This window comes from Canis lupus, chromosome 37 (genome assembly GCF_048164855.1).
Source record: "Canis lupus baileyi chromosome 37, mCanLup2.hap1, whole genome shotgun sequence".
NCBI classification, from domain to species: Eukaryota; Metazoa; Chordata; class Mammalia; order Carnivora; family Canidae; genus Canis; species Canis lupus.
The window spans coordinates 4,532,499-4,560,267 of NC_132874.1; the positions used below are offsets into that span (position 1 = coordinate 4,532,499).

Below are 27,769 nucleotides of genomic sequence, written 5' to 3' on the forward strand. Positions count from 1 at the left end.
ACACTTATAGCTGACTGAGCTACCCAGGTGCCACCAGACCTGTTCTAAGGAAATTTCTTGACTCCCCCCACCTTCCCTTGTTTTTGTTTATAATATTTATGTCTTTTGGGTTATATCAGGCTAGGACGTAATACAGAAAAGCTTTACTTTAGCTTCAGTTTTTTATAGCCACTAAATCTAAGAGGGTAGTAGAAAGAAAAGTCCCTTTCTTCAGTTGTGCATCAACCATATAATGCTATAGGGTCCTGACAGCTGAAAACTGTACTGTGGGCTTTCCATTGAGAAAGCTCTTTCCAGTGCCATGGATCTGTAATGTTGGGAAGGGTTGTATTGGACACACACCACACACATACACACACACCCCCCAATATGTAGAGAGACCTTGTGGTTTTACCCTTGGTTCTATAACCATGCATTCAACAGTCCAAGATCTTGAGTACATGGCTGGTCATTCCTTGATCTAGACCACTGAACACATCTTTGACTTGGGCTGACAGTAAATATTTATTTCTGTTCTTTGCAGTCTTTGATAACAATAGAATTGTTTGACTGGGGCATGAAGAAGATATGTGTGTTTGTAAGAGAACCTTTGTACCTCAATATATTTTTCCTATGAAATCTCCAGTTGCAAAGACAATGTGTGTAGGCTTTTTTTTTTTTTTTTAACAGTCTTGCAGTCTTTTAGTCTTTTTTACATACACCATGCCATGAATTCATAGGGAATGGGTTCCTGCAGCTCAGGTTCCTTTCCATTGGCTCTTACCAAGTATGCTTCTCTGGGTGGGGCAGGTTGATGCTTCAGTTGAACCCAAGTACTTTTCTATTGGCTTTCTTCTCTTTCTGATCATTTTCTTTCACATACTCTAGGAAGCTACCTTGGCTCTTTGAGTGTTTAATATACTCAATACGTACATTAATTCTCTTGGCAAAAATCTTGCCCTTAACTTGTCTACAATAATGCAAACAGCATGCTGGGTAGCATTGTAGACTTTCCGAGTTCTGCAATGGTAATATTGGTGGGGCATTCCTTTTTTTTTTTTTTTTAAAGATTTTATTCATTTATTCATGAGAGACACACAGAGAGAGAGAGAGAGAGAGAGAAAGAGAGAGAGAGGTAGAGACACAGGCAGAGGGAGAAGCAGGCTCCATGAAAGAAGCCCGACATGGGACTCAATCCTAGGACTCCAGGATCAGGCCCTGGGCCAAAGGCAGGAGGCAAACTGCTGAGCCACCCAGGGATCCCCTGGGGCATTCCTTTTTGAACAGTGCCCATTCCCTTGATGGACCCAGTATCCCCTTTCTTGTAGATTTGCATGTATGTGACCAAAGGAACAACCCCATGTTTTCTAAAAGGCCTAGAGAACATACATATAGTAGGTACCTCTCCTTTTTCCCTTTGAATTGGTCATTTTGGTGAAATTACTGGAAGGTGGTGGTTCTGGCTGAAGGGTAGTCTTAAAAAAATTTTTTTTATACCAGTGCATAAAGGAAGTTCTTTACTTTCAAGTGGTTAGGTAAAACAATAAACAATGTTTCGTGGGTGATTGCCATGTCCTATTCCAGAAGGTTGGCTAATGAGCAGTAGTTATAATACATAAAACTGAACAACAAGGCACCATGTGTAGACTTAATAACCTCTCCTTTTCCTCTTGGCAAATCCCTTCAAGACCTAGTGCTTTATTCTTTCCACGCTCTTTGTACTTCATGATTCTTCTCTTTCAGCAGAACTACTTGCTTTCCTTTTGTGCCATCACTTACCTGATTATACTAAAATTTCACTCTTTCAGTTGGTTCAGAGTAAAAAAAATAATTCCTCTTTGATTTTGGGATTTATTGCCTAATGGAGCGCTGTATCCTTATCTTATTGTCCTCTCCCCTTTGCTCACTAAGTCCCAGCCATGTCTGCCTTGTTTGATGGTTTTCACCGGAGGAAGCTCTTCTGGCCTTAAGGACTTTCAGACTGGCTTTCCCCTGTGCCTGGAATACATTTTCTGTTAGCACCATCTCATCTCTGATGCATCAGTGTCCCTGACCCCATTATATCCAATAGGCTTTTACCAATTATAAAACATTGTATTTCTTTCATAGTATTTATTATGATTTTTATTTGATGAATATTCCATGAGAATAGAGACTCTATATTGTTTCTCAACACAGATTCCCAACACACTTATAGTCCCAAGAAAGTACATGGCAACATAGTGAGCAACCAAGACCATTTGATGTTAACAAGTGGATGATAGAGACATAGGTCTACTATTTCTACTAATACATGATTATCAACTGTGCTACATGCTATAAAGGAAAAATCTCAGAGCTTTGAGGATATATAATGGGGGGTTAGGGATGGCTTCCATGAGAAAACAATGTCAATTATGGCACTTGAAGAATGAGTAATATGTACGATGGTCAAGGCAGGGAACATTTTCCAAGTGAGAGGGAAGAGCATGTACTCAGGCATTGGGGTAGGAGATAATAGGATGCATTCAAAGATCTTTAGGGTCTTTTAAGAAACTCATTGTGCTGGAGTTTAGGGCACCAGCAGAAGACAACAAAGGAAAAGAAGGACAGACTGTGCACATAACTTTTCTCTCCCAGGAGATTGAAAGCCCTGTAGATAAGGATTGAGTTGGGAGTAAGTGTATGAGGATGGATAGGCGATGGCTTTTTTTTTTTTTAATCTCCAGAATAATGGCTGACAGGTAGAAGAAGCTCAATTAATGATACTTAAGCAGAGGGGGCTTGGAGCTAGTGCTTCTTCCCAAAGTCAGCTCATGTGCAGCATCTGCAGATGAATAATTACACAGCTTGGAGAATAGCTATTTCTGTAGGGAGCCTGGCTCCCATAATTGCTGGTGAATAGATGCATCAGATGTGCCTCGAATTCCTTATTCTTTCAGCAAACTTTTATCATCACATTTTGTTCCTTATTATCCCAGTGGTCTTAACTTTTTAGAAAATGTCTGTGTCCAAAAGGCTGAATAGGGTAATCTGGCTAACCAATTCATGTCAGGAAGATTAGACTTTGTCTTATAAGAAAAAGAATATCCATTACCCATTTTTAAAGGCAAAAACAAGCTCTAGTTTGTGCTTTGGCTAAAGAAAAATCTTAGCCAAACTATTAGGAACAAAATTGTCTCAAAACCTCATTTATTTCTATTAAAAAAAAAATCTCAGATAGAGGAATTTGTTTAAAACGGAGAAAAATGGAGATGAAATGCTTTCCTCTTAAGTCATACATTGCATTTTATTTGTGAGATTGCGGTTCTTCGAACATGTTCCTGGAATGGAGAAATCCAATCATTTTAGGTACCAGTCATTAGTAGAAACATGCAATTGATTTATTATTTGAGAGGTAGTGAAACTAAAGCATTTTGTAAGAAGCTTTGCTCTAGAAGCTATTCACTAGTGATTTGAAAGCAGAAGGTATTACATTTTACCAAATAAAGGCTTGTTATATGTTTATTTTAAAAGTTGTTTCACTTGGTCATTGCTATGAAGGTCAAATTAACTATAGTCAAGAAATGCATTTTAACAAGACAAAATGGAATTGCATACTCCTATTGCCATGATTAATTTGTACTGTACACCTTAACATTCAATATGATAGAATGTCATTAAACCATGAAGCTGGCATTAATGAGGTCACCTGGTTCATACCAGGCTTTTGCATGGCATTTATTGATTTAACTGACTTCAAAAATTATTCTCTGAATAATATTTAAATGAAAGGTAGAAATGTCCTCACTCTTCATCTTGAACATGGAGTTTCAAAAGTTTAAAAGAATCTTTTATCCCATTCCCACTTTAAACAAACTTTTCTTTCTCTCAAATCACATCCCACCAAGTGCTCATGAAATTTTTGAAACATAGATTTAAACTTTCAGTTTATTTTGTGATGTTATTTTATTATGTAGTTGTATTTTTAAAAACTGCTGATAATGATCAGAGAGTCATTAATATTCTTATTAAAGTTTTACTAATAACTAATGAATATTACTGATATCTGAATTAGGATTAATGCCAAAATCAAAAATGTTGAAAAATTATACTTTTATTATGAATTTAATTTCCTGATCTATCACTCACTTCTCCCCCTTGTATTCCTTTTTCATTTAGGTATGACAAATCGTTTGGCATATAAATCTTGGAGGGTAAGGTAAAGTATATTATTCAACCTCGAAAGCATATTAATAGATCAAAAAATTTGTTTATTAACTACAGTGATTGAGCAGGATTGATTCAAATCCTATGTCTGTAAATGAAAATGATTTTCTTGCCCAAGAAAATATCTCAGTACTAGCCAATCTTTTAGAAAGGAATGGGAAATTTATGGCTGACTTAGAAATATGGCTTTTATATCTGAAGAGCAAGATCAGTGCCTTTCAGAATGAACTAAATGTGGTAGGTATACAGTGACCGACACATGGTAGGTGCCTAATTGTTCCTCAGCTGCTTTTCCATGAGCTATAGCAGCACCTCTCCTCAGGTGGTCCCTGGACCAGCAGCATCAGAGATATATGGGAACTGGTTAGAAATGCAGGTTCTCAGGCCCCACCCCAATCTTACTGAATCAGATACTCTGGGGCTGGGCTCTAGCACTGAGAGGTTTTTTTTTTTTTTTTTTTTTTTTTTTTTTTTTTTTTAGATTTCATTTATTTACTCATGAGAGACACACAGGGAGAGGCAGAGACACAGGCAGAAGGAGAAGCAGGCTCCTCAGGGAGCCTGATGTGGGACTCAATCCTAGGACCCTGGGATCATGACCTGAGCCAAAAGCAGAAGCTCAACCACTGAGCTACCCAGGTATCCCTAGCAATGAGAGTTTTAACAAGCTCTCCAGATAATTCTGATGCATGCTAAAATTTGAGAATCTCTGCTCTCGAAATTTTAATGTATTGAGCTTCTGCTAATTTTCTAGGATATCCCTTAAGAAAAATGAACCTAAATTCTGCTCATTTTCTCTGTAATGGTTTCCTAACACAGCTAATCTTTGTTTAGTTCTTGATGATGGGTTTGCATTGTGCTAACCCCTTAAGAGGTTATCTCACATAATTGTTGCTACAATATACTATTATTATGTCCATTCTAGAGATGGGAAAACTGAGGCTTTAAGAAGTTGAAAAATTTGGGGCACCTGGGTGGCTCAGTGGGTTAAGCAGCTGCCTTCCCAGGGTCCTGGGATAGAGCCCCGCATTGGGTTCCTTGCTCAGCAGGGAGCCTACTTCTCCTTTCCCTCTGCCTGCCTCTTCCCCTGCTTGTACGATGTCTCTGTCAAATAAATAAAATCTTAAAAAAAAAAAAAAAGAAGCTGAGTGATTTGCTGTCAGGGTCAGAAAGCTGGTAAAGGGCATGGAGTGGGGACTCAAATCCAAGTGGTCTGATATATTTGCTCTTCATCATTGCACTATAAAACTCTTTGTTACTGAACAATTAACACATAGGAAAACCTGTGCTAACAAATCTATTGGATCTCCCCTTACACTCTGATCTTTCCAACCATAATCTAAAATGAGCAATTGCTTGCTCAGACTGCATTAGTTTTAGTTTCCATTTGTGCTAGCTGTAGTTGTTCAAATTGACATGCCCCCAAAGTTTGGAGCCGGTAATAACTTTAAAAATGTACCAGCCGATGGAATTTCACTTTGGCTGCGTGTTTGGAATGAGCACACTTGGAATACAGATATTTTCCTTCTTGGAAAACAGCAGCACATGCTGACTCAGCAGATAAGTAGGAGATAAAGCAGAGAGGAGAAAACAGCAATTCGGAGAAAGCCAGAGAGTGGGGATGGGAGGTGAGTTTGGAAGCAGGGCAGATGACAGAATGAATGGTGCCGACACACACTCCAGGGAGTAAAAGTACTGACTACAGTTAGAAGGGAGGAAGTCATGACTCTGGCTTCCAGTTGGAAGGTCCCCGGTGAGTTGTATCAGCAAGCACTGGGGCCACCAGACCCTGATTTTTGTTTAATGGCTCCAATGCAAGAAAACTCTGGAACGAAAGACTTCAGTCGATAAAAAGCTGTGCCCTGAGGAAAACAGGTGATTGCGAGGTTGATGCAAGCAGGGAAAGGTCTCTGCTGTTCATCTCTTTTTCCTTTACCTTCTTCCCTCACCTTCGTATTTTAGAGGCAACTCTCTTCAACTTATTTATGTGTCCTTGGAATTTCTGTGTAATTCTGAGTTTGTCCTCTGTGTGTCAATGACTGGTGGTGCTGTTGAAATTCGGAGGAGGGAAGCTCTCCAATTATATTTGGGGGCACTTCAGGTCTGTGCTAGGTAGCAGGTTGAGCTGTTATCATACTGTAATGAAGCTGTCCTCTGCCATCCGCGGCTTGGCTTGGAGAACCTCACCAGATACCCCTGGGAGGTCAGCTCTTCAAGGGCACATTTTAAAGCACGGGACCCCTACAGGGCACAAGAAGAGGCTTTGAACAATTGAGTGTAATCTTTTTAATATTATGTTTTCCCCAGGATAACACCTAATTGCTTTGTAAATTTTTTGCCTTTAACAGTCTTGCACAGGAGGCAATTATGGATCTTTTTTTTTTCATGTGTAAAATACTGTCTCAGGTCTATTTCTTTCAACTTTTGTTTATGCTGCCCAGTTAGACAACCTGTACGGCTTGTCCTTATGACTCCTTGTCATCTTCCAAGTTATGTCTTTCATTCTTTAAGATTTTCATGTTCTCTGACGAAGAGGTGAGTTACCAGGCAACCGCATCAATTGTACTTCTGTGGCTTGCTATCAAGGCAGAAAAGGGACTAACCAGTTCACTTTTAATATAATTGACGCAACTCTCAATGCTCAGATCTCTGTGTCTAAGCTTGAACAGCTTAGAGAATTTGGGAGCTGTGAAGGCTGATTTTTCTTGAGGAGACAAGCAAGATGCCCAAGTAACCTTCCTAGAAGCTATTAATTCTCAGTCATTGCTCAAATTTCAGAATTGGGGCTGGTCCTCAAATGCAGAGTGCACCTTTACCTCAAGCAGCTCACAGTCTGATGCGGGTAGGCTCTGCATATCAAATCTCCCAGGAGATTGATTTTTGCTTTGGAGACCAGAACCATTAGGTCTCAAGTCCTTTTCCACTCCTTTCCAGAGTACTATCCCTGGTTTTTCATAATTACACTATTAGTCCTCACTGCCACAAGCCCACCTTCCTTTGCAGGTCTTTGTAGTCATGGATCTTAATTATTCTACCCACATTGGCTTGCCTCTCTGCCTATGAGCCTTTTATTATGTAAAATGTTCATGAAAAGGGAATTTGGCATTCTTGCCTTTGTTATAAAAACAAATCTCTGAGATTATGCAAGTCCTATTACTTTGCCCTCAGAAAAAAATGTAATTGTTATGTCAGACAATATTTATCCTATTTCCATTACTATTTCTTGGTGACTGAATGACACTGGATATTTGTGCCTTCAAAGGTAGGAGAGCTATTGTTACCTGTGCAAAAACTGCATCATAAAGGATTTGATCTTTGGGTTGATTTTTGTTGTTTGGTTGTACTGAATATTGTTTTCATTTGAGCAGAACGGCAAAGCAATTTTGATGATTTGTTAGAAAGCTATTCTGGATTTAAATACTTGTTTTGGGTACATATGCTGAAGTATATTCTTTCCCTCATTAATACATGGTTAAGGTGATATCGACTGGATCTATTCATGTCCTTCTGCTTGGACATAAGGACATTTGGAGAAATTCAAGGGCCTGCAGGTCGCAAAACGTGGACTCCTAACCACGCTGTGCCATAGCCAGCTAGTGGACCTTGCCCAGCCACATAATTGCTCTGGGCCTTCAATCACACATTGAAGAAGTCCTATAAGTCCTATAATTGTAAGCTATGTTTTAGTTCTCACCTCCTGATTTGTTTTCATATATCTAATGATGGTAGAAGGGCTAATAAGGCACAAGCTAACTACAGAAGGATCTCTATGGGTGGGCTGGTGTTCTTGTAATGCTGAGCTCTGCAGAGTTCACTACTAAAGTGCACACTTCCTTTCACAATGCACAGGCAAGGTCTGCTTATTCCTGTGGTTGAAGTGTGAGGCAATGAACTTGAATTCACAGTATTTCCATTGGTTAAATAAGTAAGTTGATTTGCTAGAAAGCTCATCTTTTCTGGCATGGCCACTGAAATAGGCAATCACTATTCATCAAGATATCATCAATAATTTCTCCACCAGGGAATGAATACTGCAAATGCTTTGGAGTTATCGTTCCAGTCTTTTCATCAAACATTTATCTTGCTTATAAACAAAGTGATATTGAATATAGGGCTATGTATCTTGTTCTGTTCTTTCATCTTTGTATTATGTTATTAACATTCTTTTTTTTTAATATTTTATTTATTTATTTATGATAGTCATACAGAGAGAGAGAGAGGCAGAGACACAGGCAGAGGGAGAAGCAGGCTCCATGCACCGGGAGCCCGATGTGGGATTCGATCCCGGGTCTCCAGGATCGCGCCCTGGGCCAAAGGCAGGCGCCAAACCGCTGCGCCACCCAGGGATCCCTGTTATTAACATTCTTTAAAAATATTTCTTTCTTGAGGCACTTGGGTGGCTCAGTTGGTTAAGCCGCCAACACTTGATTTCAGCTCAACTCATAATCTCAGGGTTGTGAGATCGAGCCCTGCATTAGGTTCCACGCTCAGTGGGGAATCTGCTTGAGATTCTCTCTATCCCTCTGCCCTTCCCTCTGCTCACACTCCTGCAGTATCTCTCTCTAAAATAAATGAAAATCTTTAAAGAAGTATTTCTTTCTTGAGCTTCATCTTGCATGTGTTAAAAGTGTATTTCAGGCCTGTTTTAGTCCATTTTTAAGATGTTCTTCATACTCAGGGCTTAGATTCATTGAATACTTTTTATACACCAATTACTTTAAATGTGTGATCTTACTTCATATTCACAATAACCCATGAAGTAGGTATTATGATTATTGCCATTTTATATACTTGACAACTCAACATTAGAAAACTCAAGTAACTTGCCTAAAAGTTATCCAACTGGTAAGTGGGGAGGACAGCATCCACACTCAGGGTGTGAATCTAGATTCCCAGGTCCTTACCAATTACCTTAAAGAATGAATCTGTAGTCTTCAGGCTGTTGTTGACATAAGTTGTGTTAGAGATGCTTCAGTCTTATTGTTTTGATCCAAAATACTTATATAATTAAGAAAATGGATAAAAGAGGTACCTGGGTGGCTCAGTCAGTTAAGTGTTGCCTTTGACTCAGGTCATGATCCCAGGGTCCTGCTCAATGGGGAGCCCGTGTCTCCCTCTACTGCTGTAGCTCCTACTGCTCATGCTCTCTCTATCAAATAAATAAATAAAACTTAAAAAAAAAACGATGAATAATATTCTATAAAAAAAGAAATGGAAAAAAGAAAATGGCCATTCAACTAATATCTATATCTATATATATGTATCTATCTCATTGCTCTTTTCTGAATCTTGGTTTTCTCATCTATATAATAAATGTATAATGTGTTAACACAGTGTGTTAACAATTCTTTAACTCAAAAAACTATTGTGAAAATTTAAATAATGAATGTGAAACTTTGTTAGAAATTAAGAGCAAAGCAGCTCTGCCTTCCAAGCAGAGATTCTGTATTCTGAGATCATTCTCATATGATTCGGAACTCTAAGATTTTGGCAAGAAACACCCAGACAAGTAAAATCAGTTTTTTTCTTCTTGAATGAATCAGATATTTCTTTGGGTTCAAGATTTCAATTCGAAAATATTTATTTGAAATAGTAAAGACCTTTTTTTAAAAAGAGAAATTTCAACAAGAAATGAACTGAATCATGGAAGTCAGCATGTCATAAAGGATTCAACCATTCATTCAACATGTAACAAATGGTTTCTTACTGTGCTAAGCACCGTAGATGCACAGGCACTGCCATGTGCTGGGACCACCACAACAAAGAGGGATCTCAGCCCCAACAAAACTCTCTGTGACCATTTGTCATAAAAGCTGGCGAAGAGGTCCTTTAATACATGTGAGGGACATCATTGAGCTTATCTTACTTTACAGATAAGAAAAACAGGTCCAGAGATGTGAAGCAACATGACCAAGGTTGACTAGCTGGCCAGCGACAGAGATAGAACTAGGTAAAACCAGCCCTGCAACTCCATGCTTCCTTTCAGTGAATTGCTACCCGCAGATCCCAGATGAAGTAGATGGAGAAGCCAGTGCCTTGGTGCTTGGAAGGTATTAGGTGGATGTTTGTGTACCAGGAGCAGTAGATTTTCTCTTCCATCCCAATTTGAACAGAAACATTTCTGGCTTCTCTGAAAGCTTGTTTTGGGTGTGACAAGCCTATATTTGCTTCCCATCCCAATCATTACGCTGCAGCACTGTTCCCCTGATCTCAAATTCACTTTCTATATTTCTTGGCCACTGGGCACATTATTTGACATTTATTTACACTTATCTTGCATTTTCCATCTTCTAAGCCCACATATAACACATCATAATGTAAATCTTTGTCTGACGTTCGGCATTTGGCTACCTTATTATTTACTGTGCTGTGTCCCTCCTCTTCCCCGTTTAATTTAATGTACAAATCTTGTTCTCAGTACCAAGTCATTTGTATACATAATTAAAATATGCGATCCCTCCCAACACTGATCCTTGTCATATGTCTTACTAGTAATTTCTTTCCCAGACAGTGAATATTTTGCTTTGATTTATTTATTTCACTCTCTGTAAGGAGACGGGGCAGAGCAAGCTCAGCAATGTTCCTGAAGCCCAAAGCTATTCTTTAAAGTCCTAAAGAATCACAGCATCCTTTAGCATTTACTCATTTCCTGAGTGATTTGGACATGTTTCTTTTCGTTTTCTTTCTTTTTTTTTTAAGATTTTATTTATTTGAGAGAGACCAAGAGCACAGGGGAGGAAGGGGCAGAGGATGAGAATATCCACGCAGACTCCCACTGAGTACAGAGCCCATCGTGGGGCTCCATCTCACAACCCAGGAGATCCTGTGCTGAGCTGATCCCAAGAGTCTGTTGCTTAACCTCCTGAACCACCCAGGTGTCTTCTGACATGTTTCTTTTTAATGAAAAGAAGTTCTGATCAGTAATTATAGTAAAGATATTAATGACACACTTATGATGGGGAACCACTTCTCCCATTTAGAGACTTTACAATTGGAGATAAGATTTGAGTTCATGCTTACCATGTTCATTATTCTTCTCTCTTGGTGTCATACAGGGACCATTTCTGGATAAAGGATATTGCACTAGATAACTAATCTGAGATTTTTTTAATGGCTCTGAAGCTGTTAACTAGGGGCCTGATTGCATAGGGACCTACAGTGAGTTAACTCTCACAGACATCTGGCAAATTGCTTCCAAACAGACATTGCATGGCTGAGAAATTCTCTGATGTTTGAAACTTTCTGCTAGTTGAATAAGGAGTATTTAACAGTGTGAACCAATAAAGCTGTCCTCATTTTTTAAGCAAAACCGTCCATGTGGAGTTGTTTATAAGCACCCCCCACCCCCACACATGCATTCCCAAGCTTCTGAGATTTTTCTCACCAGCTTTGATGTTTAACAGGTGTCATATATCTGCCATTTCTTAATTAGGTGAGGTTTTAACATGCATATGCCTTGGGGATCAATAATGGATTGATGGAAATGAACACTGATGCATATAAGAACTGTTTTCTAACATGGAGGGTTGTTGGGGAGGGTTGAGAGGGGAAGAGTTCTGTGCATAGGGAAGAAAGCAAGTGGAGTGAGGTGAATGGGGGAGCATAGTACCTGGCAGTTTCTCCAAAACCCAGGTTTCCTAATCAGGGAACTTTAAGGCTGTATACTCCACTGCATTGATGTCCAGTGCTACTTCAGATTTAACCCTTTACATGGGCAAAGCTTACCCTCACACTCAAAAGTATAAGGCCAGCCTACTGATACCAAATGTCTCCTAAGGTTCTGATCTGTGAAGGGCAAGTGTGAAAGGCAGAGACTGAGAGCTAAAAGACTGATGTGATTCTATTTCTCCTCAGGAACTCCCATTTCCTCCTCCCCTAGAGAAGTGAAAAGCCATGAAATCCATCTCTGGATGTCTGCAGACCAAGAGATGTTTATTTTATTTTTCAGTCAACATAGGCACTGTGAATCCTTTAAAAATTTCAATCTTGATTTTTTTTTTTGTCAACACCATTGGCTCCACTTAGAGAATCATCCTTCTATGAGATGGTTCTTGAGGTAGTACTTTGTCTTTCTCTGGAGATAAACTCAGTTCACTTCCAAAATTTTCCTCAGAAGTGCCACAACCCCAAAAAGACATGACAAACCAGAAAAGAAAGCAAGCACTTCCTTGAATAGATACGGACCTTAAGCACACAGTTTATTTGACTCTTTCAGTTTTTTTCTCATGAGTATTGGCCTTATTCAGCTGGATATATCCATTGGCTGTACCAGTAGTTAAAAATATTGTCTACTTGCATCGTCTTTTCTTCTTTATTTTTAATTTATATACAGTAAAATTTACTCCATTTAGTGTACAGTCTATGAGTCTTGAAAAATATACACAGCTGTGTAACCACCACCATAGATAAAAATAAAGAATAGTTCTAGTACCCTAAATACTCTTTCGCATTGCCCTCTGTAGTTACACTCAACTCCCTGGACCCTCCACCCCTGATGCAATGTCTTTGTTAGATATGTAATTTGCAAATAATTCCAGTCAGTGACTTAAAAAATTCTCTGAAATGTCTTTCACCGTGCAAAATTTTGAATTTTGATGAAATCTGCTTATCAATCATTTCCTTTTGTAGATCATATTTTGGTGTCAACTATCAGATGTTTAATCCAAAGTTTCAATGATTTTTTCCCCATTATTTCTTCTAAAAGACTGATATTTAGAAGACTTTATATTTAGGACTGTAATCTATTTTTATTTTATTTTACTTATTTAAAAAATATATTTTATTTATTTATTCATGAGACACACAGAGAGAAAGGTAGAGACCTCGGCAGAGGGAGAAGCAAGCTCCCTGCAGGGAACCTGATGTGAGACTCAATCTCAGGTCCCCGGGATCACAATCTGAGCTGAAGGCAGACGCTCAACCAGTGAGCCACCCAGATGTCCCAGGACTGTAATCTATTTTTAAATTAAGTCTTGTAAAATAAGGCACATGTTGAGATTCTTGTTTTGAAAATGGAAGTCTAATTGTCAGGCATTTGTTGAAAATATCCTCTTTAATCGCCTTGGCACCTAGGCCAAAAATCAACTGAGGGTAAATGTCAATTTTTATTGACTTACCTCTTCTTTCACCAAAACCACACTGTTTTGATTACTGTAACTTTATAGTAAGTCTTGAAATAGGATGATATGAGTCTTCTAATTTGTTCATCTTTTCAAAATTGTTTTTGATTATCTGTGTTCTTTCTGACTTCTGTATACATTTTGGAGTCAGTCGTCAATTATCTACAGAAAAGGTTGCTACTTAGATTGAGAACACATTGGGTCTATACACCAAATGGGGGCCATTGGCATTTTAATAATACGGAATTTTCCAATCTATGGCAGTGACCCTTCCTAAATTAGGAGCGTCCAGATTTCTTTCATCAGTGTTTAGCAGTTTTCAGCATACAGATCCTGAACATATTTTGTTAGATTTATACCTAAGCTTCATTACTAGGATGCTATTTTAAATGTCTTTCTTTTCAAATTTCAAATTCAAGTTGTTTGCTACTTATTTATTTACAGGAATATGACAACTTCTGTATATAGATCTGGTATCCTGAAGTCTTGCTTAAATTCACTTATTTGATCAAGGAGTTATTTTGAAGACTCTTTTGGATCCTTTACACGGATAATTCTGCTCATGAATAAAGACAGTTTTCTCTTTCTGTCCAATCTGTATGCCTTTTTTTTTTTTCCTTTTTGTTATCTTATTTACTGGTAAGGACTTACACTATGATATTTAATAACAGAGGGGAGAGAGGATAACCTTGCCTTTTCCCAGATCTTGGGTGGAAAGCATCTAGTCTCTTACCATTTTGTGTAATGTTAATTGTATTATTATTATTTGTAAATGCTCGTTGTAGGTTCAGCTCTCTCCTATTTATAGTTGGTAACATTTTTTAGCATAAAGGAATGTTGAATTTTATCAAATGGTTTTTCTGTATCTTTTGAGATGTTAATACATTTTTTCATAGTCTCTTACATTGGGTGATTTTTGAATGCTGAACCAGCCTTGCCTTCCTTAGATGAACCCCACTTGGTTGTGATGAGATCTGTTTCTATATAGCACTGGATTTTGATTTGCTAATATCTTATTGAGGATTATTGTGCTTAAATTCATGAGGGATATTGCTTGAGAGTTTTCTTGTAATGTATTTGTCTGTCTCTGGTATTAGAGTAATGCAGGTCTCATAAAATGGGTTAGAGAATGTTGCTTCTTTTCCATTTCTTGGAAGAGATTGTAAAATTGATAAAATTTCTTGATTAAAAGTTTAGTAGTTTACTTCTTCAAGTAAAACATGGAAATCTAACTGTATATATTCCAATATCAGCTTTACTTGCTCAAAAGGAAATTGTTGCCTTTGTTTTTTTTTCCCCTCTTTTCAGTTTTTGTGAGCTAGAGCATGGGCATGGCTACAGTCCAGTTTTAAGCATGCAGAGATGGACGAAGGCTGGGAATAGTGAAACAGTGAGAAGGAAGAAATCTATATCCTTCAGTGACCATCTGGGGCAGAGCCACTCTACAAACAAGGACTCCTCATCTTTGTAAGAGTAAGAAAAACATCTGCTCTCTTAAAGCCACTACTTTATGGTCTTTTTTGTTAAAATGGCTTAGCCTTTACCCTATTTATCCCGACTTAAAAGAAGATCCTTTTGTCTAAACATTATTGAGATTCACCTGCAAGAAGTTGAGTGGGATTAAACACAGGAGGAAGCTATGAATAGATTCAATTTCTGCCATGCCGAAGGTTATAAAACAGAGTGAGAGCACAGCCTCAATTTTCCCAGAGCAGCAGACTGTGTTTCATGCACACTGAAATTTCTTGCAGCATCTCCCTCCCTTGGGCCAATTTAGAGATCTGGATTGCTTGGACTACATTTTCCCAACTACTGGCAATAAGCAAGAAGAAAAGTGTTATTTGGTCATATCTGACAGAGCTTAGGACCTCTTTGGTAGGTCTTTTTCATAGTGTCCCCAAATTGCTATTTCATTAGTTAAAGAAACTAAATATGAGCAAATACAGAGAATGTAGTCTTTCCTGATTTTGGACCAATCCAAAAATACAATGCCTGCATAAAGCTTAGTTAGAGTAGGTAAAAAAAAAAAAAAAAAAAAAAAGTTGGAGAATATATGCTTTTGCATTTACGGCCCAAGTAGTTTGAATCTCAAGAGACTAAATTTAATAAATGAATTCAGTTAACTCCAACAGTCTTGAATTCCTCAATACATGGGAATGGTCCCATTGTAGAGGGAACAGTTATCATTTGGAAGCCTAATCATGCTGGGCAGGTAAAAAAAATCCACAACTGCCCCCCAAAACAAACAAACAATGTTCTTAACTATACAGAATTTCATTACCAGAAAATACAGATGACAAACTTCTGCTCTTTTCCTTCTCTTTCCCTCCTTGCTCCATGTAGATTAGTTATATGCATTGGTACTACCCCATCAGAAAACAAAACCTTATGGCACTTTGTAATATTGAGAAAGTGAGTACATTTTATAACTGGGCAGTTTCACAAATAATGAGGTGTGTGCACATGCACTTCAGAATATATACACATGTACATCGATCTTAATAGCATCATTGTGGTAATAGCCTCAAATTGAAAACAATTGTCTGATCCAAATGTCCATCCATCAACAGTAGTATGAGTAAAAAGTTATGTGTGTTTCACACAGAAATCATAAAGCTATGAAAATGAATACATCTCAGATACAGACAACTTGGGTTTATTTTGTAAATATAATGTGGACCAAAAAAAAGAAGAAGCAAAAGAATACATCAGTCATGTTTCATTCATGTATAGTTTTGAACTATGTCAATTAGGAATGTGTTCATAAATGTATATAGTAAGACTATAAAGAAAAGCAAGGAAGTGATTACCTTATCAGGTGAAAATGGTGATTATCTCTGGTGGGATGGAGAGGATTGTCATTGGAATAGGACAGAGATGGAACTTCAAGGGGTGCTGCCAGTGTTCTATTTCTTGGTTTGCTTGTGGTCATTGGGTGTATTAATTGTTTCTTGCCACAAAACCAATTGGCAGAAAGGGAGTTAAAGGTGTCCATGGACACCTGCAAAATCTCACATTGCCACTGTCTTTGTCCTAATGTTGAAACATCAGGGGTCCTGTCCACTGTGCTTTGCTTCTCAGAGAGGCTTGTACCTTTGTGAAGGAGTAGCTAGAGGACAGGGGAACTCATTTATATGTTTTCAACATCAAAGAACTTAGACCCAAGCATGGGCTTGGAGATGAATGACTGTGGTCACTCCATTTATGCAGGGGGTCATGCAGGGAGTCGCAGGAAAGTCATGATTCAACTGAAGTGAATGGCCATTTAGCACTTTTCTTTATTAAGCTATCATGTGTCACATGAATTTTAATGCTTCATCTTACTTATGTTTAAGTTATTTGATATAGATATTAAGTTAGATATGGATACTATATCTACCTTATGTACTAAGACAGACTATATTAAAGCAGTTTTACATGCTCTATTTTACTTGGGTGGTAATGAGTTTAGGGCAGCTGGCTTCACAGGTGGGTGTCTCTTTTTGTAATTGACTGAGTGCATACTGGACTTGAGTTCAGGTGGTGGTGGCAACAGATGCCCTTCATGAGCACAGGGGCCTTAGCAAATATCATGCCTAAGTTGTGTGATAGTAGACAAGGTTCTTTTGAACAGTTGATTCTTCTGGCATTCTCAGAAATTGCTGATATTTTTCACTATGGAAGCTCCCACAGAACAGATTGAGGGGATGACATTAGGAAGACAAATGGCTGAGAAAAGATTCAAGACAAGTAAGAGGAAGAAAGCCCAATGTGTTAGCCCTGTGTGTGTATAGGGTACTCTGGAAAGACACACTAAATAAGGCTGTGTGACCAGGGTTGTTATGTCTTAAATTCCTTTCTCTAAGAGGGAAGTGTTAGTGACCTGATAAACAATTTCTCTTAGTTAGCGTGAGTGGATTGACATCCTGCCAGCAGTCCCAGAAAGAGCCACAGAGGACCAGTGGCATGGGGTAGAAATGCATAATGGTAGGGAAGTGTCCTTGGATAGACTCCTCAAGGGTAAAAGCCACATCCTTCGTTGACCATTGGTTAATGGTTAAGCCTATGGTTAAAGAAACCGTATATATATAGTGTCATATATATATGTGTCATATATATATATATGTCATATATATATGACAGACCCACAGCTGGCATCATACTCAACAGTGAAAAGCTGAAAGTTTTCCCTTTCAGACCAGAAACAAGACAAAGGTGCCCACTGTTACCAATCCTATTCGGCATGATCCTGGAAATCCTAGCCAGACTGGTCTGTCAAGGAAAAGAAATAAAAGACATTCAGGTCAGAAAAGAAGTAAAATGGTCTCTGTGTTGAAGACATCTTGTGTATAGAAAATCCTGCAGATTCTACCAAAACTATTAGATCAAATGAACAAATTTAGTAGTTTCAGGATACAGCATCAACAACAACAAAAGACAACTGTTAAAAAAAAAAGAGTCCTGCCATTTGCAACAACAGGGATGGAACCGGAAGCATTATGCTAAGTGAAATAAGTTGGTCAGAGAAATATAAACTCTATTATATTGCTTGCATGGGAAATCTAAAAATATTAAACTCAAATAGAGTAGAATGGTGGTTGTCAGAGGTCAATGGGTGGGGGGAATGGAGAGATGTTGGTAAAAAGGTACAAAATGAGTAAGTTTTGGGGCTATAATGTACAGCATGGTGACTACAGTTAACAATAGTATATTGTAAACCTGAAAGTTGCTATGAGAGTAGAGATTTAATGTTTTCACCATAACAAAAACTGCAGTTATGTGAGTTAGAGGATGTAACCAACCTTATTGTGGCAAGCATTTCATAGTATATATGTGTATCAAATCATTCCACTGTACACTTCAATTTATACAATGTTACACATAAATTATATTTCAATAAAGTTGGAAAAGATGGGTTACTAGGTAAATATCACCAGGAATGTTTATTATTTAGAAGGAAAATTAAAATTACTTCTAATGCCCGATGCCAATATTGACCCTAAACAGAGAGTTAAGAACAAAATTGAATCTATACAAGAATAAAGATTTATGTGAATACTTACCTAATCTCAGGAGATGAAGAGCCTTCTAGTAATAGGACTAATGAAAGTATCATGAAGAAAAAGGAATAGATTTGGCTATATTGAAATTACAAAACTTATGTAAAAACTGAACAAAATTGATAGACAATAAACTGATAAAATATTTGTCTCAAACCAAAGAAATAAAAGAATAATATTCTAGGAGCTCTTGGGTGGCTCATTTGATTAAGTGTCTGCCTTCATCCCAGATCATAATCTCAAGGTCCTGGGACTGAGTCCCATATTGGGCTCCCTACTCAGCAGGGAACCTGCTTCTCTTCTTCCTCTGCCTCCCTCCTCTACTTGCTCTCTCTCTCTCTCTGTATCTCTCAAATAAATAAAATCTTTTTTTAAAGTGTTAATATTCTAAATATACAAAGAATTCTACATATATTGATAATAAATGTGCTAAGACCTGAATTGAAAAATGGATGAAACTATGAGGAATTTAAAATAGAGAAAATTAAAATGATAAATATATACAGTCAATCCTCATTAGTCAGAGATATTCCATATTTCCAAACTTGCCTACTTGCTAAAATTTGTTTGTAGCCCCAAAGTCAATGCTCATGGCACTTTCACAGTAGAATGAAGTGGCCAGATGCTTAGGTTCCCAAGTAGATATCCAACAAGCCAATGGTTTCCTTTCTCAGTTTGACTCTTTTTTTTTTTTTTTTTAATTCATGAGAGACAGAGAGAGAGAGAGAGAGAGAGAGAGAGAGAGGCAGAGACACAGGCAGAGGGAGAAGCAGGCTCCATGTAGGGAGCCTGAGGTGGGACTCAATCCCGGGTCTCCAGGACCTCACCCTGGGCTGAAGACAGCGCTAAACTGCTGAGCCACCCGAGCTGCCCTCAGTTTGACTCTTAAACTGTCAACAACTGTCCCTTACTTTTTCTTTTTAAATAGATTTTATTTATTTATTTGACAAAGAGATAGAGCCAGAAAGCACAAGTGTGGGGAATGGCAGAGGCAGAGGGAGAGAGAGAAAGACTCCCCACTGAGCAGGGAGCTGGGTATGGGGCTCAGTCCCAGGACCCTAAGATCATGACCTGAGCAGAAGGCAGATGCTCCACCAACTGAGCCACCCAGGCGACCCACAAATGTCTCTTTCAAAGTGTATTTGCTGCCACAGTTTTTTCAGTTTTGTGATTTTTTTTATTTTGCCATTTAAAATGGCCCTGTGCTTAGTGCTGAAGTGCTGGTGTTTGAAAGTGCAAGAAGGGGATGTCTGGGGTGGCTCAGCAGTTGAGCATCTACCTTTGGCTCAGGGTGTGATCCTGGAGTCCTTGGATCGAGTCCCATATCAGGCTCCCTGCATGGAGCCTGCTCCTCCCTCTGCCTGTGTCTCTGCCTTTCTCTCTGTGTGTGTCTTTCATGAATAAATAAATAAAAAAAAATCTTTAAAACAAATAAATTAAAGAAAAAAGTGCAAGGCCGTGGCATACCTTTCAGAGAGAGTGAGTGTTTCGGTAAGCCCCCTGGAGGCCTGAGTTGTAGTGCTGTTGGCCATGAGTTCAATGTAAATGAATCCATAATACATATATTAAATAACGTGTCTTTAAATAGAGATATACACAAGACAAGATTGTGTATTGATCAGTTGTGGGCAGAGGCTTGTAGGGACCCGAATCTGTATTTGCCCTAGGAGCAATTGTTCAGTGTTTGCTAACTCGTGAAGGCTTTAGAGAAAATAACCATTCTGAATAATGGGAACCCACTCTATATGAAAATGCTCAAATTTGCTAGTTATAAAACATATATATGTAACAGTATTGGGATTCTACTTTTAACCTTCAAATTAAAGTGAGTAATAATGATTATGCTAATAATACTGTGATGCAGACATTTTCATAGAGTGCTGGTGTTATTTTTAAATGTTTCAATCTTTCTGGAAAGCAATTTAACATTATACATTAAAAGCATTTAAAATACTTTGACCCTTTGACATAGTAATTCTATTTCTAGGAATCTGTTCCGATGAAATAATCAGAATGATGCTATTAAAGATGGAAAGCTGTTCATGATTTAATGTTAAGTATTTAAAAGTGCCAGATATAAAATTGTAAATGACCCCCATTACTTAAAATAAGTGAGTTATATATATATATTTTTTTTTTCAAAAAGTATGCAGAGGGAAAAGAAATATACCAACATGTTAACAGCAGAATATTTTTTCTCTTTTAAACATTTATTCATTTATTCCTTTTTATTATCATTCCTCAATTTTATGTCCTCCCTAGAGATATAGACACATGATATAGATAATTTTTTTATATGTGCTCTTGCAAAATATTTGTAGGGCATATATATATATATATATATATATATATATATATATATGATTTATATAAATAGTACTGTGCTATTAGTTTGTGTTTTTGGCCAGTGCGCACTAGTACTTTGTTTTTGGCCCATCTTTAATACTAGCATACATCTGATTATTCTTGCTGTTGCTGGGTAATACTCATGGTCTCTGTTGTCATATTTTCCCTCCCACTTCTCTCACATTGGCTAGCCAGACTGCCTCTAACTTTCTGCTCCATAAGTAAAGTTGAAATGGGCATCCTCATGGATATTTCTTCTGTCACATTGTGGGTCATAATGTATGCATATACCTAATCTGACTTAGTAGTGACATATTGCCCTTCAGAATAACTGGCTTATTTAAATTGTGGGATTATGGTTATTTGAACTTTTTAAAATTTGCATGCATTATCTTTATTAAAAATCAGTTTACTTTTATTTTTTTTAAGGATTTTATTTATTTATTCATGAGAGAGACAGAGAGAGAGAGAGAGAGAGGCAGAGACATAGGCAGAAAGAGAAGCAGGCTCCCATGGGGAACCTGATTTGGGACTCGATCCCATGACCCTGGGATCATGACCTGAGCCAAAGGAAGACACTCAACCGCTGGGCCATCCAGGTGCCCCAGTTTACTTTTTAAAGTATTAAAAAGGAGCAGTTTGGAGGTAGACCCATGTCTTCCCGTGTCCTTGACTTTGCTAATTTAGTTTCTTTGACCTTGCATGTCTCCTGCCTGTACTCCTCAGAACCCAGAAATATATTACCTTATAAGGCAAAGAAACTGCAGATATGATTAAGTTAAGGATCTTGAGATGGGAGATTATCCTGGATTATTCAGGTGGGCTCAGGGTAGCCACAGGGTCCTTATGAGAGGGATCCAAAAGGGTCAGATTCAGGGGACAGGGCCATGTGGTGACAGAGAAGAGTCTGGGGTCATGTGCTTTTTGGAGACAGAGATAGGAGTGGAGGGTCACAATGGCTTCTGGAAACTGGCAGCACCATGATGAGTCTCCTTCTGCAAAATACCTCCCTGGAATTTGCCTTTGTTACTTTATTCCTGTATTTTAAGATTCTGCTGCCTACTAATTAACAGGTATCTAATTTCATACTAATTATGATGCCTCAGTGATGTGGGAAACATGTAAGGCTGACCATTTCTTTCTAGAGCCTTATAAGGTATACTGAACATGCCAATATTACAGGTGATGAAGAGTCATGTCCTCCATGCCATCAACTTTAGGCGTCTCAAGACACACAGGTGACACCGCTTGTGGGATGTGCTGAGAATCATTGATACTAATCATCATTAAGATACTGGACTTTGTAAATGATTTAATTATAAAAAAACAAAGGATCCAAACTAATTCCCACAATAAATTGTCCTTTTATTTCTTACTCTCTTGCATTCTACGATGCTTTCTTTTTTTTTTTTTTAAGATTTTATTTATTTATTAATGAGAGACACACACAGAGAGAGGCAGAGACATAGGCAAAGGGAGAAGCAGGCTTCCTGAAGCGAGCCCAATGTGGGACTTGATCCCAGGATGCCAGGATCATGACCTGAGCCAAAGGCAGATGCTCAACTACTGAGTCACCCAGGTGCCCCTCTGCTATGCTTTCTTAAATAAGAAAGTTAGGGATGACCTTATAGTCAGTGTTTGCCAGTTGGTGAGATTTCAAAGAAAAATGAAAATATAACATAGATTTTTAAAAAATCAACAGGTTGAGTGTATAGGTAGCTGAAATAGAAGAATGAATTGGTGGTAACTCCAAGATTTTGAAATCTGGGGATTCTTTAGGAGAACTTTTTCGGTAGTAGAGCAGTATGTGTGTGTGTGTGTGAGCACCTTTGAGGAGTTATTTATTCATAAGTGTTTGAAGAAAATAAAAGTCCTATAGACATTTGTTGATATGAAACAGAAGAATGAAAGCACAAAAGAACAAACAAGGAGATCTGGGAATTCAATGATAAAAATGTTGTATTTAATTGTAGGAGAAGGATAATGCTGGGGCCTGAGGCTTTGGGGATCTGGAGTATGCTGGCTATCTTTCTGAGTAAGGAGGTAGAGGGCCAGAAAAGTTAGTTAAGTGTCTGCCTTTGGCTTAAGTCATGATCTCAGGGTCTTGTGGCAAGATTGAGTCCCACATGGGCCTCCCTGCTCAGCGAGGAGCCTGCTTCTCCCTCTGTCCCTCCCTCTGCTCATGCTTGCATGCTTTCTCTCTCTCTTCCTCTCTCTCTCTCTGAAATAAAGTCTTAAAAATGCTTAAAAAATAAAAAAAAATAAAAAAAGAAAAGTCGTATTTGGAAACTGTGGAAAGAAATCACAGGATTATACAGTGTCCCAGATATCAAAGAAAAAGAGTATTCTTGAGGAATATTCCATAGTATACTTCTTGTAATAAGTATTTTTTGAGTATCAAGAGCAAGACTTGGCTTGAGTGTGTTCAAATATTTACAGGATGTAAGTCCAAGAAATGCCATTTGTATTTTTGTCTGTGTTATTCTTCTCTGGAATTTTGCAGTGTGCAGCCTGTGCAGCTGCTGTTAGGGAACAACGATCAGATGACTGAAGAGATGGTAGGAATGGATATCTAGTGGGGAATGGAGGAGGAAAGAGAATTACTATTGGTGCTACATGGAAGAGTTGGGGAAAAGGCCCAGAAAATAGAGATGAGAAATGCTATAAAGGAAAGTTTTCTGAATATTTTTTTTCTCTTTCTCATTCTTTTCTCTTTTTAAAAATTTTATTTATTTATTCATGAGAGACACAGAAAGAGAGACAGAGACATAGGCAGAGGGAGAAGTAGACTCCCTGCAGGGAGCCTGATGCAGGATTCAATCCCAGAACCTAGGGATCATGACCTGAGCCAAAGGCAGACACTCAACTATGAACCACCCAGGCATCCCTCTTTTCTCTTTTCTTGTTTTGATTTACCACTTCCCTGACTGGCAAGCTCTCACCTATCATTCCAGACCAGGCAAAACTTCTGTCTCTCTGAGGTCTTCTCCCGTCACTGCAAACAGAATGAATTCTTCTTTTTTGTAAGTTCTCACATGCATGATAAATCTTGTCAACAATTGTAACAACACTGTATTAAAAATTGCTTACGTGTGTGCCCTCCCAATAAACTCTGGTCTTCTCTTTGGGCACTAAGTCCTTGTTCCAGGTTAGAGGTGAAAAGATGGCCTGGGAATGGGCTGGTTGACTTTTTGTAGGTGTATGTGCCTAGGTTGAGAACAGCATCACAAGCTCTACTAATTCATGTCTGTGAAATTTAGCATCTGGAGCCTTGCTGTCGAGTCTATGGCAGCACCCTTCAAATTATAACGAAGACCTTAGGCAGGCTGAGATTCTGTGTTGCTAGTGTGGGCTCAGGTGACGTGAGCACTGTTGGTCTGAGAACTACACACAGTACAAGGCTCCAGGCTTGACAGCGTTGCTCTAGTGCAGTGGCTCTGTCCTGATGCCAGGCCATGGCATGCCTGATGCCATGTATCCGAACCACCTGGCTTATATTTGTTGCAGAGTAATAGGAGATTAGACTATATGATTTGGGAGCCAAATAGGGAAGACCATCTTTTATTACTGGTTTATTGATTAATTTTTGATACCTCATTAATAAAGAACATATATGTATATGGTTATATACATATATATGTATATATGGTTAGGACATGTGACAAATTATGATATCCATATTAGGATATCTGTACCCCTATAAGGTCAGCATGGTGGGTGTCAAAGATATGAAATCACTATAGAATTCAGTAGTAGTGACTATGGTCCTGAGAAATAGTAGACAAGTTCCTCCAATTTCAGGAGGAAAAAAGATACATTTTCTATGTATTTCTATTGTGCTGGTGAAAGTGTAAATTGGAATGACCACTTTGACAGTACTTACTAAGGATGAACATAAGTATGCCCTAGGACCAAAATTTTTTTCACTATATTAATATATCATATATAGGTAAAGTGCAGGCATACCTCGTTTTATTGTGCTTTCCTTTATTGTACTTTGAAGATATTGCATTTTTTTTTGCAAATTGAAGATCTGTGGCAACACTGTGTTGATTTAAGTCTGTTGGCACCATTTTTTCCAACAGCATTTTGCTTACTTTGTGTCTCTCTGTCACATTTTGGTGATTCTTGCACTATTTGAAACTTTTTCATTATTGTATTTGTCATGTTGATCTGTGATCAGTGATTTTGACTCCCTGAAAGTTCAGATGATGGTTAACATCTTTTTAGCAATAAAGTATTTTTTTGTTAAGGTATGTAAATTGTTTTTTAGATATAATGCTACTGCACACTCAATAGAGTATAGTGTAAACATAAATTTTATATGCCCTGGGAAACCAAAAAATTCATTTGACTCCGTTTATTGCCATATTTGCTTTATTGCTGTGGTCTAGAATTGAACCTGTAATATCTCTGAGGTATGCCTATGTATAAATAAGTGTAAATATATATAAAACTAAGTGTATACATATGTTCATTAAGAGACATGAATTAGTGTGTCCATAGAAGTGCTATTCATAATACCCCTAAACTGGAAGCTATCCAAATGTCCATCTGGATGAATAAATTGTTGCATATTCACACAATGAAATGTGTGTTTACAACAATGAAACTAAATGATCCACAATCATGCAACAATATGAATGAATGTCAGAAACAAAATGTTAAACTTAAGAACCAGGCACAAAGGAGTTATGCTATATGATTCCATTTATACAAAGTACAAAAGAGACAATCTCTGCTTTTAGAAACCAAGACATTGTTTACCATTGGTGAGTGATATTTTCTGAAAGAAAGTACAAAGGGAGTTTCTGGGGTGTTTGTTTAATAGGATTCTGCTTCACAAGGCTAAGTGCTAGTTATATGGGAGTGTTTGGTTTGAGAAAATTCATTGAGCCAACTGTATGACTCTGTATGAGTCTTATATTATAGTAAAAGATTAAAGAATATACACACAAAAAGAGTGTTCAGGGTGGGACCTTGGATTGCTCGGGGGGGGGGGGGGCAGGAATGGGATTAGGAAAGGAAGTAATTGTGAATTACCCAAGATTAATTTTATTCTCTTTTGGATCAATTGTGTATCCAGTAAACTCTGTTTCCTGGGGGTGATTTTGTGGACCTACTGGTCTTATGTTATAAGACTTTTCTTCCCTGGTCTGTTTTTAATATAATAGTTGAAATTTAAAATATTTACTGTTATCTTCCTTTTTGTTTTTACACAGGATTATAGGCAACTTAAAAGAAGTATAGGCCAATTACCTGGTAAAGGGTTTCTATGAGAAAAGATAGATGAAATAATTTAGAGTAAAACACCCACAAAACTTACTTTTGATGATTTTTTTAACAATTAGAAAAGCCATTTGCACTACCCAATATCCCAAATAATTACCAAGTTTACTTCTTAAAAATTTATTTATTTATTTATTTGAGAGAGAGAGAGAGAGAGAGAGAGAGAGAGAGAGAATCTCCAGCAGACTCCCCAGTGAGGGCAAAGCCTGACATGGCGACGGATCCCATGAACCTGAGATCATGACCTGAATCAAAAACCAAGAGCTGGACACTCAACTGACTGAGCCCTCCAGGGTCCCCCCAGGTTTACTCTGTAATGCAGTAGGTTCTTTTCTTGATCCTTCTAACTAGCTATGCATTACCTTAAGCAAGTCATAAGATCTCTCTGGACAACTTCAACCCCAAGAGTAACTTGGTTACCTTGACTTTTTTTGTAGTAACAGTACTTGCTACATCTGAGATTATACTGATTCTTTTCTTATTGTATATTTATTTTCTGGTTCCCTCTGTCTCTAATGTTTGAGTTTTATTACTCTCAGCTTTATTTATTGCTATATGCCTAGTGCTAGAACAGTGCATGGCACATAACAGAAAATTTTTATTTAATGAGCAAAAAAGCTGGACTAGATCACCAAGTTGCTTTTAGTTGTAACTTTCTGGAACTCTGACATTGCACAAGCCATTTTGTAAGGCCAGAAGGGACTCATGGGTTAACAAAATTCTGATTCCAGAATCAGAATGAAGGTAAAGTGTAGGACAGCGGTTCTCAAGGCAGAGTCCAGGGACACATGGGGATTCCAACAACTCACGGGTTCATGCAATCAAAAATATTATTATAATAATACTGAGGCATTATTTGTAGTTATGAATCTAATCATCTTATGAGCATATAGTGGAGTTTTCCAGAGGCTACATGACATATGATACTATAATAAAACTGAATGTAGAAGCAGATATTAGAATCCTGCTGTCTTCTGTTATGCAAGATAGTAAAGAGATTTGCAAAAATCTCCAATGCCATTCTCCATGCTGTTCTTTATTTAGGAAAATACAGTTATTGTTTCATAAATATACATTTTTATTAACATATAATGGGTTTAGTATTGTTATTTTTAAATGAGGTAAGAAGCACATATATTAAAATGTCATTATTTCCAATGCTACATGTACATTGATGTAACCCACAGAAACTAAATTATCTTCAGTAATTTCTAAGAGTATAAAGCTAGCATGAGACAAACAGATTGAGAATAGCTGATGTAGGAAGTCGTTTGAGGAAAGGCTGGATGGGCCAGGATAGCCTGGCAGGCTAGGAATAATCTTCTTGATTTACCCTTTCTTCCTCCAGGCTGTTACCCTGCTCTGTAGCCTGCCCCATTAGTGGTACATTGTACCCAATTCTCTTTTCTAGATATTTCCATTGCTGTGGTTCCTTTCCTGTATGTCGTTGCCGTGATACCTGCAGTGAATAGGAAACTATTCCATTTCTGTTAAGCAAAAGTCTACAGAACAGAAGTATCAAATGTCATTGTTTATCCAGCCAGGAGAGTTTCTCTAGCCTGGTTTTTAGAATGCTCTCCATTTTCCAGGGCTGGGAGTTGCATTTTCTCTGGAGAGTTGACTCCAACAGTGTAGCTTCTTTTTATCTAGCGCAATTCAGCACATTTCAGGAGTGCCAGGGCAGCATTTTTTCCTCTGTCCACACCATTTCCTACCCCTAGCAAGGAGCCCCAGGAAAGGATAAACACAGTTGGCTGAGCAGCTGCTCCCAATAATCTTAGTTGGCCGTGTGTGCCTGCCTCCGCTTCA

General features: G+C 38.0%; 1 long non-coding RNA gene across 1 annotated transcript in view; it reads left to right on the plus strand.

Annotated features, from left to right (window-relative positions):
- The window catches only part of LOC140626029 (uncharacterized), a 113,235-nt gene that overhangs the window by 62,647 nt on the left and 22,819 nt on the right, over positions 1 to 27,769 (plus strand). The window contains exons 4-5 of the long non-coding RNA XR_012025278.1: positions 4,120 to 4,159; positions 14,595 to 14,759. This is a non-coding gene — a long non-coding RNA (uncharacterized lncRNA). The remainder of the gene's footprint in view (positions 1 to 4,119; positions 4,160 to 14,594; positions 14,760 to 27,769) is intronic.